General features: G+C 39.5%; 1 pseudogene; it reads left to right on the top strand.

Moving 5' to 3' along the window:
* The first annotated feature begins 268 nt into the window (after window positions 1-268).
* On the top strand, window positions 269-1,411 carry LOC114054030 (annotated as a pseudogene).
* The last annotated feature ends 4,794 nt before the right edge of the window (window positions 1,412-6,205 follow it).

Here is a 6,205-nt window from a genome sequence, read left to right as displayed (position 1 = left end):
CTACTTGACTACGCTTCCCTTGACATCGCTTTTTACGGCCAATTTCTTTTACGGTGAGCTTTGCAGCAGCTGTCCCTGGCAGGCGTCTAGGACCGCTGAGGAGTGAGAAGAACTCGGCCTCCCCAGAGGAGAGTCGGCTCCACAGAAAGTGACAGTTGCTCTTTGAATGCTCAACGGCCTGAGGAAAGGGGCCCGTGCTGGGGCCGCGAGACTCCGTGGCCCCCCAGGCCGCAGCCTTCCCCTGAGGCCCGGCCAGGGAGGCTCGGCCATGCAGCTCACCGTGTACTGCGTGCGGAGGGACTCCACGGAGGTGACCTTCTCCATCCAGGTCGACCGGGACTTCGAGCTCTACAACTTCCGGGTCCTCTGCGAGCTGGAGTCTGGTATATCTGCGGAGGAGGCGCAGATTGTGTTTGCAGAGAACCCTCTCGAAGACAACCATCGGTCTTTGGCGTCCTATGGCCTGAGAGATGGTGATGTAGTGATTTTAAGGCAGGTGCAGAATGAAGATCCTGGCACTCCTGGTGATTTCACAGGGATAGACTTCAGCAGTATAGCAGTGCCAGGCACATCGGGCTCCCAGCGCCTGCGGCCTGCACACTCGTCAGACAGCTTGGCGGGAATGGCTGCAGCCCCACAGGTCACGGACAACCCCGCAGTCCACGCAGTCCTTCGGGACATATTACTTTCCAACCCCCGTGAATTGGCAATGCTCAAGCAGCGCAACCCATCCCTGGCAGAAGCCCTGCTCAGTGGGGATCTTGAGGAATTTACTAGGGTTTTGATAGAACAACAAGAACACCAAGCCTTAAGAGAGGAAGAGAGATTTCACCTCCTTGCAGCTGACCCCTTTGATCTGGAAGCACAGGCCAAGATAGAAGAAGCCATCAGGCAACAGAACATTGTAGAAAACATGTCCATAGCAATGGAAGAGGCTCCTGAGAGCTTTGGCCAAGTAGTGATGTTATATATAAACTGCAAAGTGAATGGACATCCTGTGAAAGCCTTCGTTGATACAGGCGCTCAGATGACGATCATGAGCCAAGCTTGTGCAGTACGGTGTAATATAATGAGACTTGTGGACCAGCGGTGGGCAGGGATTGCTAAAGGTGTGGGAACCCAGAAGATTATTGGTAGGGTGCATCTAGCTCAGGTTCAGATTGAAGGAGATTTTCTGGCATGTTCTTTTTCTATAATAGAGGAGCAACCCATGGATATGCTTCTGGGCCTGGATATGCTCAAGCGACATCAGTGTAACATTGACCTCAAGAAGAATGTACTAGTAATTGGTACAACAGGCACACATACAACCTTTCTTCCAGAGAGGGAACTTCCAGAATGTGCAAGGTTGGTATGTGATCCAGGGCAAGATGACCTGGGATTGGAGGAGAAGCTCTACAGAAAGGTTTAGAAGATTTAGAATGTCAGAAGCCATGATGCATGTAGTGTATGTATGTTGCATTTGGAGTGATCTATAGAACAGAGAAGAATGATAAAGAAATGACCTCACAGGCAATGTTATCATTACTAACTTTAGGTGGTTCTAGCAATTCAGCATATTCTTGAGGACTGTTCTGAGATCAGTAAAACTACTAATCTTAATCACTGTCTCTTTGTCCCAGCTTCAGCCTGCTCATACAAGTCAGCCTACAAGAGATTGTTGAAGCTAATACTGTGAAGACTTTAGAGCTTCTACTGAATTCCAGATAACATGTGAAAAGAAAGAATATCCCCTTCCTTTACTAGACCATTATGCTCATACTTCTGCCAGAGAGCTCTGTCAGACCAAACAGCAGCTTGTCCAAGTTTTGTGCTATCATCTTGTGTAATTCATTTGGAAAAAGAAAAGGAAAGTTGCAGATAATCTAAAATATCTCCTGCTAAAGAAAACACCCTTGGTATCAAAGTTTATGTCATTAAAGAACAGAAAACTAATTTGTTGCAGCTTTCCAGATGTACAATTCACAGGTATTTCTAGTTGAAAAGGTGTTGTGTTCAGAATATCAGAATCTGTGTTAAGCAAATGGCTTTTACCAACATGAATGAATGTGCAACCCAAGATCAAATAATAGAATGAGCCAGTTGACCCACAGGAAAATAGTAACACTGAACTTGGAACTTTCTGCTAGAATATGGCAGAGCCTTTCTCCTGTTCAACAAAATAAAATAAAATACAGTAAAATTAAAAATGTGTTGCAGATAAAGGGAATGGGAGCCCTTCCATGTCCAGGAGGAAAATATTCCACTCTCAGCATTTTTTGAGAACTCACCTACAGAATCACCTATGGAAATAGATGTAGGCAAAGGTTATGTAGTTACTGTGCATAGTGTGGCAATTAATCAGAATACCAATGTTAAAATTATTTGCTGACTTCAGTGTAGATAATCCTTTGTTGGAGGTAGAGGTATCAAAGCATAATACCCAATATCATAATACCCTGTAATTTTGAGTAATTCTATTTTTACTGCTGCTTTTACCACTCTCCAGATAGTAATGTTGAAATGTATGGAACAGGTAAACTGCCATATTTTTGCTCCTCATTAAATATTTAGTGATTGACAGTTCTATGCATGCTACAACTCTCTCTGCATCTATTATCTGCAGAGACACCTTGTATATTTGTAACAACTGCTTTGAAGGAACTTCAGGCATTTCCCTTCTTCAGTTGTAAAAAGTTAAAGAAGTCTTATATCTGAAGAAATCATCTATCATTAGGAACTAGCTTAAGACCACATTCTCAATGAGTAGCTTTTTAAGAAATAGACCTGAAGTCAGCATTATAGGGCATTTGAGGTGATCAGAATTAACAGAACTCTTTGTTAAGTGATACCTGGACCAGTGACAAAGGGAGTTTAACAGCAGTATTACTGAGTCCTGGCATGGAAACTGTTAACACGGAAGTTTTGTTTGTGAGCCTGATTACTGCTTTAGAAGATATCCAAAATTGAGAGCTATTCTATCGTACTAAACTTGGCTGAAATGTTGAATTAGCTACTACACTGCAACTTAGGTGCAGTCTTTTCATCCCAACTTGTATCCATTGAAGAGGATATCGCAACTAGCACTTTTGAAAAATCTGAGACCTTGGTGTCAGATTTAATAATAGTCCTCAATCAAGCTAGTCAAAACCTATTTACTAGAGTGCCTAAAATCAGGAAATCCTATGTCCTGAAGCTACAGTCTTCCTTCACAGACTAGAGAAGCTCCGATCTTTCAATGTCTTTCTTGCTACAGACAATGATCAGAGTCTTACTCTGGTGTGCTTCTTGGGCTTTTCATTGAGTTTGTGGAAATATAAACCTTGTTTTTTGTTTGTTTGTTTTTTTCTCATTTTGTTAGCAAAGAACATCATAGTTCCTAAATAACAGTGGAAAAGATGAACCTGACTTATCCTCATTCCTTCGACAGATATATGTGAAGTATGTGTACACAGGTATATGTACATATATGAATATATGTAGAATAAATATGTGTGTGTGTGTATGTGTGTGTATAAACCTGCAAATAAAATGTTGAGATAGAATTTTTAAAAGCTTTTAGAAAAAATTTGGCCAAAGCAATTTGTGATCTCTTCTGGTGAATTTGTCTATTCAGTTTGATTTAAAGAAGGAGGGGGAAGTGTTGGAGGGAGAAAGCTGGCCTTGCATGTAAAAAGAGAGCTTTTCTCATTAAGATGATGCATTTTGGAATAAAATGGATAGTTTTACCTTTAAGATGAAGAAAACTATCTTGAAATTATAATTACTGATAGGCTAATTTTGTACACGTTGAATGCTGATTGCCTTCTTGGACCAGTATCCAATAAAATATAGTATGCATACATACCAGAAGCCTAATATAAAATGGATGGGGTATTTTCTTTTTTTGTTATACTGAATATTAAGAAGAGGAAAGAGGCAGAATAATAACTAGATGGGTTTGATGCTCTAATATATTTTCCCAAAGGTGAAATAAGTGATTTGGGTATAAGAGCTAATAAGGTTGAATATCTCCAACTGATATTTCTATGATAGAATCAAACTGTTTGTTAATTTCTTTTTCAACAAACATTTATTAAATGCCTTGTATGTACTATGAAATAAAGAAATGGAATAGTTCCTACCTTCAAGGAACTTACATTCTGCCAGGGGAAAATACATATATAAATACAAATAAGTCCAATTATATGCATATACATAGATACATTGTTCGTGTGTGTGTGTGTGTGTGTGTGTGTGTGTATGTAGTTTGGTTTTCTGAGTGGGAGACAATAGCATCTGAGAAGATCAGTAAAGGTTTCACGTAGAAAGTGGTGCAATGGTTTCCAGTAGTTTCAGAGAGTATATCCAATATAAATAGATTTTTCTTTTATCCTCTCATAGGTAATCATTAAAAAGAATCAACACTGCTTTTGCTTTAAGGAGACAAATGAAACAAAATTATTGCTTTCCTAAAACAAATTATTTTAGAGTGGGTATTGAGAATATATATTTAAGAGCAGACATTGAGAATCTTTGAAGATATACACTTCTTTTTGATGTTTCACATGGTATCCCACTGTATTGCTATGGGCTGTCAATCACAACATTATTTTAGTCACTTATGGTAAAAAAAAAAATCTTTGAAGTTAGCTTTTGTTAATCCCTCCACTTCCCAAATTCAACCAATGTTAAAGTGTTGTCCTATTTTATATTCCTTCGGAAGAATCAATTCACACCTTCACCAACAGTAAATTATCATGCTTATTTCCCCATATCCTTACCAACATTTAATTCTGTCATGTTTTACCACCCTTGCCAATGTGCTTAATATAAGATTGTACCACAGTTATTTTGTATTTCTTTGGTTATTAGTGATTTTTGAACATTTTTTATAAACTGGTTGTTGATTTTTTAAAAAATAATAACTTTTGAGTAGTATAAAGTTGCTTTTGGGTTCAAAAAATAAATTTCACAAGTATAGGATGGAGTAAGTAATGTTAGCAGCTTGTTGGGAAAAAAATGAGATTTTAGCTCATTATGAATCAGAAATATGGTATTGCTGCCCTCCCCCCCAAAAAAAGTCATCTTTGGCCACATTGAAAGGCATTGCAGGAGTAAGGAGATGATAATCCTCTACTTCATCAACTGTAGTTATTTTCTCATCTTTAAAATTGCATTTTTCTTATTTTTCTGTATTAACATATTCAAATATCGCTCTCCCCCTTTTGAGGGCTACTTTAGCTGCATCCTCTAATTTTGCTATACTGATTTACTGTTACTCATTTTTAAATTTGATATTATAGCTTCACAGATCTAAAGAATGACAGAGGGCAGGTAGTCTAAGTCCCTCGTTTTGCAGATGGGGAATCTGAGCTTCTATAAAGCTAAGTGACTTCTCCAAAATTTCACAAGTGGAAGAGTTTTGATCCAGGTTTCTTAATGCTTCTACTGTACCATACTGTCTCCCAAATTTCCCCAATCTTTCCTCAAAAGAGCTTTTATTTTTTCATTTTGGTTCCCTCTACCTTTTCTACCTAGCAAGCTATGCTTAGTAAGAAAGAATAAAAAATAGAGAGGAAAATGTTTCAGCAAACCTTACCAGCAGATCTGTGAAGCCTGACAATATATGTAAATGTCCACACCTGAACTACACCACTTCTGCAAAGAAGTAGGGGATAGGGTGGGACACATTTTCTTAACAAACGAAACACACTTTTTTCAATTATGAAAAAAAAAAAGTATTTCCCAGGATGATGGAGGTGGACACAGGGCTGGAAGTATTGCAATTCCAGAGGCTCTTGGGTTCAGGATCTTGGGCCAGGGAGAGATGGTTAAGGTAGTAGTGATGATTTGATGTTCCTTATATATGTTGCCTTCTATTTGTCTCTCAGAGCACCTTAATGCTTCAGCTGGATTGACTTGCCTGCCCTGTGGGTGGCCTGTGGGTAGTTGGTGGGGATTGCTGGCCCCTTTTGCATAAGAGCTGCTTCCAGTAAAGATGTATGTGACAGCTGGGTTGGAAATGTCTGGGAGGTTCTACTACTCCCAGATCTCCTGTGTCTACTTGTTGGTGGTAATTGGTCATTACCACTACCAAAAATTGTCGAGCTGGTGGAAGTGGTAATGAGTAAGAAAGAGCACTTCTCCACAATGATTTCTCCTCTCACTACTGGCTCTGGGGGCTGGGAGTGGGTATGGTAATTTGGAGGACACTGTTATTTTCAAGGGTCTTGTGTTCAGGATA

Source organism: Vombatus ursinus, unplaced genomic scaffold, assembly GCF_900497805.2.
Source record: "Vombatus ursinus unplaced genomic scaffold, bare-nosed wombat genome assembly UNPS02014812.1, whole genome shotgun sequence".
In the NCBI taxonomy this organism is placed as follows: Eukaryota; Metazoa; Chordata; class Mammalia; order Diprotodontia; family Vombatidae; genus Vombatus; species Vombatus ursinus.
Note: the sequence above shows the minus strand (reverse complement) of the source record. Positions and strands in the feature narration are given on the sequence as shown.